The sequence below is a fragment of the Camelus bactrianus genome, chromosome X (assembly GCF_048773025.1).
Source record: "Camelus bactrianus isolate YW-2024 breed Bactrian camel chromosome X, ASM4877302v1, whole genome shotgun sequence".
NCBI lineage: Eukaryota > Metazoa > Chordata > Mammalia > Artiodactyla > Camelidae > Camelus > Camelus bactrianus.
The window spans coordinates 92009114-92020236 of NC_133575.1; the positions used below are offsets into that span (position 1 = coordinate 92009114).

At 39.7% G+C, this 11123-nt stretch overlaps 1 pseudogene; it reads left to right on the plus strand.

Moving 5' to 3' along the window:
* The first annotated feature begins 689 nt into the window (after positions 1-689).
* Positions 690-1422, plus strand: LOC123614651 (large ribosomal subunit protein eL33 pseudogene; annotated as a pseudogene).
* Positions 1423-11123: the final 9701 nt, after the last annotated feature.

The following is an 11123-nucleotide window of genomic DNA, read 5'->3' on the forward strand; positions in this document are numbered from 1 at the left end:
TAGAAGGTTCCTTTAAAACTTAAAAATGGACTTACCATATGATCCAGCAATCCCACTCCTGGGCATATATTGGAAAAGACAAAAACTCTAATTCAAAAGATACATGCACCCCAATGTTCATAGCAGCACTTACCATATGATCCAGCAATCCCACTCCTGGGCATATATTGGAAAAGACAAAAACTCTAATTCAAAAGATACATGCACCCCAATGTTCATAGCAGCACTACTGACAATAGCTAAGACATGGAAGCAACTTAAATATCTGTTGACAAATGAATGGATAAAGAAGATGTGGTGTGTGTGTGTGTGTTTGTGTGTGTGTACACACACACACACAAAAGGAATATTACTCAGCCACAAAAAGAATGAAAATGCCATTTGTAGCAACATGGATGGACCTAGAGATCATCATACTAAGTGAGTCAGAGAAAGACAAATATCATATGATATCACTTATATGTGGAATCTAAAAATAATACAAATGAACTTGTTTACAAAATAGAAATAGACTCACAGACATAGAAAACAAACTTTATAGTTACCAAAGGGAAAAGGGAGGGGATGAATAAATTTGGAATTTGGGATAACAGATACACAGTATTATATATAAAATAGATAAACAGCTCTTTCAGCCATCTTGGAGCCTGTGGAGTCTTGCTGGGAACAGGTCTTCTAAAACGATAAATATGTCTGGAAGGCTGTGGTCCAAGGCCATTTTTGCTGGCCGTAAGTGGGGTCTCTGGAACCAGAGGGAGCACATAGCTCTCCTTAAAACTGAAGGTGTTTATGCTTGAGATGAAACTCAATTCTATCTAGGCAAGAGATGTGCTTATTTGTACAAAGCAAAGATCAACACACCAGCTCCTGGTGGAAAACCAAACAAAACCAGAGTAATCTGTGGAAAGGTAACTCGACCTCATGGAAACAGTAGCATGGTTTGTGCCAAATTCCAAAGCAACCTTCCTGCTAAGGCCACTGGACACAGAATCCGTGTGATGCTGTACCCCTCAAGGATTTAAACTTACTGAAAAGTAAATAAATTTTGAGAAGTGTGGATTTGTTCTCTGGTTAAAAAAAATAATAAGGCCCTATTGTATAGCACAGGGAACTATATTCAATATCTTGTAGTAACCTATAATGGAAAAGAATCTGAAAAAGAATGTTATCTGTATATGTATATATATACATAACTGAATCACTTTGCTGTACACCTGAAACATTGTAAATCAACTCTACCTCAATTTTAAAAATCTTTTAAAAAAAGAAAAAGAAGTAGAGACTTTGGGACTTTGATATATGAGAAAGGTAGTAATTCATTTCAGTAAGAAAGGGGCAATTAATTTAATAAAAAGCCTGGCACAGTTGGCTACCAATCAGAATAAAATTAATCTCAACTCTCTACAATACCCCACTATTAAGAGTAAACTTATTTAAACTTAAAAATATAAATTTAAACAAAAAAAAAAACAAGAAAAATTACAAGAACTTTTAGGCAAATATATGTAACAGTGGTTTGCAAAATCTTTTAACTGAGATAGAACACCGGGAAACTATAAAGGAAAATTCAAACATATTGACTATATAACTTTCTTTTTAACTATTTCTCTGGAAAAAATTCCATAAACAAATTCAAAAAACAAATGACCCAGTGAGAAATAAAACTTATAATACATATGCCAGATAAAAGATTTATATGTGTAATACTCAAATAGCTCCATCAAACTGCTAAGACAAAAAAACACAGTAAAAAAGTAGGAAAAACACAGTAGAATAAGGAAAGCAAGAGGTAAAGGAAAGTATATAACACTGTATTTCTTTTAAAATGAATAATGGTTTTTAAACCCCTATATGTGTATATGTCTATTTATTTTTAACATAGTTATATGAACCTGAAGAAACAGATGAAACATATACACACTCGTTATTGTACTGGTTATGCAGTGGAGGGTGACAAGCAAACAACCAAAATTGTAAAACTGTATACGTGTGTAAATACATACAAGAGATGAATGAAAGGATAGTAACCAGTATATAATGATAGTTACCTCAGAGTGGTGAGATTTCAGGTGATGTTTTACTTTATGGCTCTAGTTTTCTATACTTTATCTTTGCACTTTAAAAAAGAACGTGTGTTAGTTATCTAATCAGAAAAAGAGCAACTATTTTCATTGAATAAAAGACAACTGGGAAGAAGAAAATAGTGTTTAGGTTTTGAATATCAATGCAGAAATAGATCTGAAACCAGCTAGAAACAGAGAGAATAATGGGAAGGATATAGTCAAGAATTATTTGAAATAAGTGACTGAGAAGGCCTGGCAATTGGAGGTCTGTAGGTGTGCACACACACCACTTGAGCAGTTTAAACCAGTGGCATACAGGAAGGGTTTTTTTCACATTTTTTTTTCAGATTTTATTGAAGCATAATTGACAAATAAAAATTATATGCATTTAAGGTGTACAATACGATGTTTTGATATACACAAACATTGTGAAATGATGACCACAGTCAAGCTACTTAGCATACCTATCACCTCACAGTTAAACTGTTTTTTTTTTTTTAATTTTCTTTGGGGGGTGTGTGTGATGAGAACACTTAAGATTTATCTTCTTAGTAAATGTCAAGTAACCAATACAGTATTGTTAAGTATTGTCACCATGTTGTACATTAGATCTCCAGAACTCATTTGTCTTGCATTAGTGAAACTTTGTACTCTTTGGCCAACATCTCCTCATGGTGAGATGTAAGGAGGTTCCTTAGTTGCATGGTTTATTGAACGGTTGTTGGTAGCACTGAGGTTTCTGACTCCTAATATTTGCAAAATTTGTTCCCATCAGCAAAGTGGGCAGGGTTTTGACATTTTTCTTTCCACTGACAACCTTATCAGTCCTTAGTCAAACATTTCCTTTACTCAAAGGAGAAAAGGGAGAAGGTTTTTTTTGTTTTTAAGAGGGGTAGGGAGTTACTACAGTAGCCTTTGCTTTTCGGTCATTTTTATCAATTAAGCCACTGTACAAATTCTAAATAGTTACTACTCATGTATGCATATAGGGATGTCTGTGAGTTTATAGATATATATCCTTTTTCTATCATCTATCTATACCTATCTATTTATTTAAACTATTGCTTACTGAAGAAAGGATTTAAGGTGGCTATTAAATATATAACATTTTATACTTTCAAGAGAGCTACTTCTTGAAAAATAAGTTCTTTCAGCCTTCACTTTCAGGCCATGTCTCTCTGTCTGTAAGGACCAGGAAATAGCATCATCAATCTGGTGACTTTGGCTAACTGAAGAGCTAAAGTGCATCTTCTGAGAATCGTTCCAATCTATCGCTGTACACGTGATTGTGAAGATGGTCATACAGCCCAAAATCCCTTGTGCTGCAGCCAATTCAGTTAATAAGTAAATACTTGCTGAACTGAATGTTATAGTTGATATAAGCAGACGCTGAACAACTCCCATTCCAAAAGCAGGTCTAAAAGGAGATAATCACCCCTAAAGTGCTCCAAAATCAGGCAATCACGGTCGGAGCTGAAATGAGACCCTGTTGACCCAAATTCCATCAATTTCCAGCAAAACTTTTCACTTCTGCCTAGCATGCCTCTCCACATCCCCCCCATCACTCCCCAGCCCCTACTTCTTCATGAAGGTAGCTTGATATAGTGGAGCCATAGAAGCCTAACTCTGACACTGACTAGATATTGACTAGTTGTGTGGCCTCAGATGAGTAACTTAGTCTCTCTGAGCTTCAGTTTCCTCATCTGCGAAATGGAAACAGTTGATACCCAGATCAAAAATTTCACTAAGGGTTTAGTACAAAGCTCTTGGCTCTGATTAATGGTAAGTCATTCTCTTTCCCCTTCTCTGCCTTCAGAAATCCTATTTATCCTTCAAGGCCCACAAAAAAAGTCACCTCCTTTGTGACACTTTCCCTCACCCTTTCTACAGATTTAATTAATATCTCCCTCCTCTACACATTCACATCACTCTGATTAGACCCCTTTTAGACTCCTTACCACATTACATAGCTTTCATATCTGCCTCAATAGATTTGACGCTTTTTGAGGGCACAGACTGCATCATATTCACTTTAACATGCCCCACTGATTTGCAACAGTGCCAGTGCCTAGCATAATAGATGCTTAATAAACATTTGCAGGATGAGTGTTCAGCTAAATGCAAAGAAACTATACCAGTTCAATAGTTCACCTATCATGGTATCATGATCTAGATCAGCATTATACTTTGGGGCTTTAGTTTGCTTTCGCTTCATTCATCTACAGAGTTCTCAAAGAGGGTACATAGACCTCTTGGCAAAAGAGAACCAGTGTGTCTACTTTATTTAGACATTCAAAAGGCCTTTGACAACTAGGCACAATTCCAAGGGAAACATTTCCTGCAGGCGGAGAACTCCCGCTGCAGCCTGTCCACCTCCACATGCTGAAATCTTACCCTTCTCAATGCCATCTTTGGTATCACCTCCTTCAGGAAGCCTTTTCTGATTCCTCCAACCTCCTGGGGCTCCTCCCTCAAAAATGGGAGGGGCATTCTCTCTATCCTGTCTTGTGGAACACTGAATCGCTTTGTGTACATACTGCTTCTTGATAATGTGTCCAGTATCCCTACCAGGCAAAGAGCAAGAGGCAGGAACTGTATCTTACCTCTGGTTCTCCCTGCAGTGCCGACTGCAGAGCTGTACACATAATAGGCTTATATTATACAATCAACAAATTGAATATATAGACAAGTACCCTGCTGAGTGGGAGCGACTGCATGTAAGAGCCCTGCTATCATGGTCAAAGGAATATAGAAATCAGAGAAGGCAGGAGGGAAGGAAAGAAATCAGCTTTTGTTGAGTGTCTGCTCATTCAGCACTTTCATATGCAGCAAGGAAAACTGATTTGCCTGTGTCCTATGTACTCAGCTTTGTGCTATGTATTTTGCCATACTTTGTCTCGTCTGGTCCCTCCAACAACAAAGAGGAGCAGTCTTACCTCCCCTCATTGTTTCCTTTCAAGAGATGTGGATATTCAACTCCTTCTTTTATTTGATATCCACAGCCAACGAAAAGGCCCGGAATCACAAGAGGTTCACAGGATGTTTGGGAAAGATATCTATGCAACCAGATAATCCAAATACAGAGCAATCAGAAAATGTTTTATGTAAGGCCTTTGAGAAGATTCCATGCCTCAAGAGTTTTGTTGTTGTTGTTGTTTTTAAGCCTAGTATGTTTGTTATCAAGACATTGTTTAACAGTCTACTCACCGGACTTTTTTTTGAAACCCTATCCTTCTTCCATTATCTGTATTCTCAGCTGATGACCTAGTCTCTTCACTATGATGATAAAGACCATCCTGTACAAGCAATCTAGCTGCCTTTAGTTCCCTTTAAAGCCAGACTTGAGATAACCTGGGCATCACAACTGGAAAGCCTATACCAGACAAGCAGGCCACGGAAGAGAGTGAGGTCGGGTTCATGGCGGATTGGAGAACAAGCCTTACATCTAAAGGGAGAAGTAGCTACTCCTGACTGACAGTAGCTCCAGCTGACCTTGACCATGAACAAATGCAGGCCCAGTGCAGCCAGAGCTTCTGGACTTCTCAAGAGAAATTTGGATTTCAAAAATGTAAAATCTCCTGGTTTTCACTGTTGACTCAAAATGCTTAGAATGTTGTATTGGCCAAATAAAAAACAAATACCAGTTTGTGCTCATTAATACAAACGAAGTGACATAAAAATTACATGTTCTGTATTTGCCCTCACCTGCAAAAGCTCTCTTGGACTCTGCCCATGAAAACACTGCCATCATCACTTCCTGCTACCCTATCCTTCGTCCTGGTACCAGTGACTTCCTTTGAGACAAATCAGGGGCCTTGACCCAGTACTTGAATTGACTTGACCTCTAGAGAATTTAGCCAATACTGCCCTTAAACCTGAGTGACTACTGCCTCAGCAGAGCCAAGTTTGAATCTCTCATCTCCACTGCTAGTGTCTTATATCCAACCACCTTGCCACAGCCTGGTGGGAAATTGTGGGTTTCTGCCACCTTTCCTTACTGGTCTCCCTGCATCGTACTTGAGAATCTTGAATCCTCTTTCAATACTGTATTCTCAGAAACACAGCCCTGATCAGGCAGATTCCCTACTTCGCTAGTTTCCAGTTCTCTTCCAGCATAATGTCCAAGGTCCTTCATGAGTCAGCCTCTGCTTCTCTCTCCTGCCTCATCTCCTATCACTCTACCTCTTAATCCGTATTCTGGAGTCAACCAAGCTCTCCCTAAATGCCATGCTCTATTATGCCTCATGCCTTGGCACACATGGTTTCATCTGCCAGGAAAAATCTACCCCCCACTCCCTTCTCCAGGGAAGCTCCAACTATTGTGACCCTCAGTTCACATGGCAGTCATCCTTGGACCAGCCCCAACTGCACAGCTAACGATCCTGGGTGCTCCCCAGGCACCCTCTCTAAAACCATCTGAGCACTTGTCTCACTACTTTAATTGGCTCCTCTGCTAAACTCTGAGTTCCTAAAGGATAGCAACTTGTATTTTAAAACTCCTGTATCCTCACTCGCCAGTTTTGTGCATTGCATGACAGAGCCAACACTTAATAAATATTTGCCAAATGACTGTGAATTTCCTGCATCTATTAATGAAGGTCCGAATACAAAGAAAGCCATCTTCCCAGAGCAGTTCAATATGAGACCAAAACAGCAAAGATAGGATCAGTAGGACTCAGACAAGGAGAAAAGTAGAGAAACCCAGAACAATAACAATTTCTAAAGCACACTGAGCTAAATGTTTCCCCCGATTCCTTAGTGAAGAGGAAACTGGAAATGCACATTAGAACTCAACAATATAGGATCTGTAATTTGATATAGACAATTACGCTTCAGTTTAAATTACACTGAATTCTATCTAATCCTTGCCTACATTGAGTTTTTCAACAAAGTCTTTTTGTTGTCTTCAAGTACTGTTGGCTGCTCCGTGTGGACTTCACCTGGCAAATGCAGTTAAGATTTGGTGGCCAGGTTGGGAAGGCCAGGGGAGAGGCAGATTTTCCCTAATAAGCCCTCAATGCAGCTTATTTACGCTTGGGAGTGCTACCAGGCACACAGTCACCGCATTCTCGCATTTGCTCCTCATAGCTGCCTTGAGAACTAAGCAGTGTAGATATTATTATTGCTATTTCAGAACCGAGGAAACAAAAATCACAAGGTTAAATGACTAGCTTTTCTTCGCTCCTCCTTGGGGCCCCGAAGCATAACAGCAGCAGTTTCAGCAAGATCCTGCACCTGCTTTAACCCAGTCTCTCCCATGATAATCCCCAAATTTGGGAGCTCAAAGTCCTTGCTCAAGCCTCCATGTTTCATAGAGAACTCTTCTTTCCAGAACTTTGCTCAGCCTGAGGGAGGAAGGGCAAAGGGGATTGGCTAGAGACCAGCTCCTGAAATCACTAGCTTTCCCTGCAAGGGCCTGGGGCATCCTGTGCTCTTGCGGGCCACTGAAGTTTTCCTCCACAGTTCCTGGTCTCCATCTATTCCACTCGTGGCCTTAACGCAGCTAACTGCTGGGCCCCTAGCCTCCATATGTTCAGATGGCAGAAAGTGACACCCAGAACAGAGATGCAACCAGCCCTAGTACTCCAAGGAAGTGAAGGTCAGATCCAGGCCTTGACATCAGTTTTTGTACTGCCAGGGCAGGGTTCTGTCTACTGCACCATGCTGTCTCCCAAAAGGGGCAGGCACTGGGAACACATAGAACAGTATCTTATCCCATTAAGGGCTTCTGCCAATGCTGCTTTGGACATCAAATATTCAAATATGCCACTCTTTGCCAAAGCTGTAAAATGGAATCGCAACATCCTTACAGTATGGAGAAATTTTCCAATCAAAAGAACTGTATAAAAAGAAATTTTAAATACAACCAGGCACCCAAAGAGGAAAATTAGAGGCAATTGTGTTGCTCTGGAAAGAGGGTGTTAGACAAACCACAAAATAATGTATCAGCAAAACCACTTCTCTTAATTCTAACTCTGGCAACCATTTGCATCAGAAACACTGCACATGCTGTCCGGTGGAGAGCCCCGCTGAGCAGTCAGCCCAGTGCACAGAAAGGGCAGGCCAACAGTCACAAGCTGTTAACTTGAAGGGAACCGAGCACCGCAACTCTAAGCAGGAAGTGACAGAGCCCTTAGTCAATCTGGAAAGATTAACTATGTCCTCGTTAATTTCTCTTCGTTATGGCCCAGTGAGCATTGTCAAGTATTTTAAAGTAGATTATGACAGTGGCTATGGGCCCTGCAATGCTACAGGGACAGAGTGACTGGGCAGTGCCTCAGGAAGAGAAGGCAGGGCTGACAGTAAGTTCCAACATACCTCTAGAATGTGTGTGTGTATGTGTGTGTGTGCGCATGCATGTGTGTGTGCATGTGTGTGTGTCTGTAGTGTCTCCGGTGAGGTAGGCCCTACAGGGCTATTTAATGGATATTTTATAGATATGCCTGTAGATGATTGTGTGTGTATATATGTATGTGTATATATACAATATGATACAAAATATATTTGTGTGTATATATACACAATACAATATCAATATACTATGTGTGTATGTGTATATATACATGTGTTGTATACACACAGACACATATGTATACAAACACATATAAAATCGTCCATAGGCATTTTATCTCCAAATTATTCATTAAACAGTCCTGCAGAGCCTAGTTCACAGTAGACAGTAAAGTAAGTTGATATAATATTAATGAAGCCAATATTTAATGAGCATTTTTCATGTATTAAGTCCTTTAATCCTCCTAATAACTGTGTGAAGTGTACACTACCACTGCACTCATGTTACTGCTGGCATAGAAAGGTGAAATGACTTATCCAATGTCACATAGCTAGTAAGCGGCTAAGTTGGAGATTTGCCCCCTGGCTCCAAACCTAAAGCTCTAAACAACTATACTAGAAGCCCTCTCCGTCTCTAGGTTTTATTTCTGGCCAAATACATACCTCTCTGCTTCTGAAAGAAACTGAAATACAATGAGTTTAAAAAAAAATTTTTTTAATAGTATGGCTTCCATTTATTGAGCACATACTATATGCCAGGCACTGTTCTAGGCACTGCAGTATTTCATCTAACCCTAACAACAACCCAATGAGGTATGTACTATTATTATTCCCAAGATACAAATGAGAACATTGAGGCCTAGAGTAGCAGAGTAACTAACTGCTCAGAGTCACACAGAGAGAAAATGGTGCTTGCCTGAAAGTAACGTGAGAGATTTCATAAGGAGTCACCTTACAGTCACACTTGGCACAATCAGCAGGTAGTGTGCTGATGAATGTTTAACAACTGGATCTCAGGGAAAAAACAAAGCGCCCTCAGCTCCAAACAGGCAAGACAGAGTAAGCACAGTCCACCCCGTCTCTCCCACTCAAAACCTGAACAGATTTATGAAGCAGCTATTTGAAAATGCTGAAAAGTAAACAGTGGCAGGCGGAATGAGGAAGAAAACCAGAATCTGAAGTATCACCCAATCATAGGTGAGTTTACAATTTCCCCGTGCAGTATCCCCTGCATTAAACACAACACAGCCTAAAACCTGAAAGTGGGCATCAGCACAAACGTAGAAAACGGCAGGAGAAACCGCAGTTTCTGGCTCAAAGACTCAGAAGAGAAACTCCTAATGGTCAAAGAAGTTTTCTTTTATGTCTCTCTGTTCTCCCATGGCCCAGACTACAAGCAATCCAGAGGCAGTGGTGGCAGGGGAATCTGCATGGGCCAAAACCTTCATTTTTGATCAGCAGAGCTGTTTGTTAACAAACGCCTGGGCTCACCCCCAAGTTGAGCATGTGTGGGGTCTGATCCTAATCACTCTGAACCCAATGACCATGCCTAAAACACTGAACACTGAACCACAAGAGAGATTAGTGTCCATGTCCTAGACTGACCATTGGGTAGCACACAATTGGGATAGATGCAAATAGCAATATGAAGGCTCTGAAAATATAACTGAAACTAGAAATACCAGCCCACAGAGGTGGGTTGGAAATTGCTCCCCAAAACTAACCACATTGATTACTTGCTAAAATATTAACATCTTTCATAGGATTTTAACAAGACCCAGGGTCTTATAGCATAATAGCCAAAATGTCCAGTATGTAATCCAAAACTACTCGGCATACAAAGAACCAGGAAAATCTCAACTCATGTGAGAATAGACAATCAACAGATGCCAGAGTCAAAATGACACAGATATAATTATCTGACAGTAACTTTAAAACTGTTATTATGATGATGTTTCTGCAAGCAATCATGAACATTCTTGAGACAGCTGGAAAAATGAAGTCTCAAGAAAAGGAAAAGAAAAAGATATAAAGAATTAAACGTAAAATTTAGAATTAAAAAAATACAATAACCAAGGGAGGGTATAGCTCAGTGGTAGAGTGCATGCTTAGCATGCACAAGGTCCTGGGTTCAATCCCCAGTACCTCCATTACAATAAGTAGATAAAAACCTAATTACCTCCCACCAAAAAAAAAAAAAAAAAAAAAGAATTAAAAAATAAAGAATTTTAACCAAAAAATAAATAAATAAATAAAATTAAAAAATACAATAACTCAAATTAAAAACTCACTCTACGGGATCAATAGCAGATTGCAGATGACAGAAGAGCCAATGAACTTTTGATTTTTTTTACATTTTTCAGAGGAAGGTAATTAGTTTTATTTATTAATTTGTTTCTAATGGGGTACTGGGGATTGAACCCAGGACCTCGTGCATGCTAAGCACATGCTCTACAGCTTGAGCTATATCCTCTCCCTTAGAGCCAATGGACTTAAAGATAATTCAACAGCAATTACCCAATCTGAACAAAAGAAAGAAAAAAGATTGAAAATTCAATGATTAATGTTTGCAGATTTCCACAGTGAAAATAATTCCACCCTGGCCAATGTCCAGGTATTAACTGGATATCACTGAATGCAGAGCTGGGGAGAGAGACACATAATTGGCTCTTACCCACAAACACCTCTCATCTCCCAAGGCAAAACCAAGAGTCGTGGAGTCTACCGAGTCTCAGCCTTCTGACCACACACCCTGAGGCTGCTGAGCTA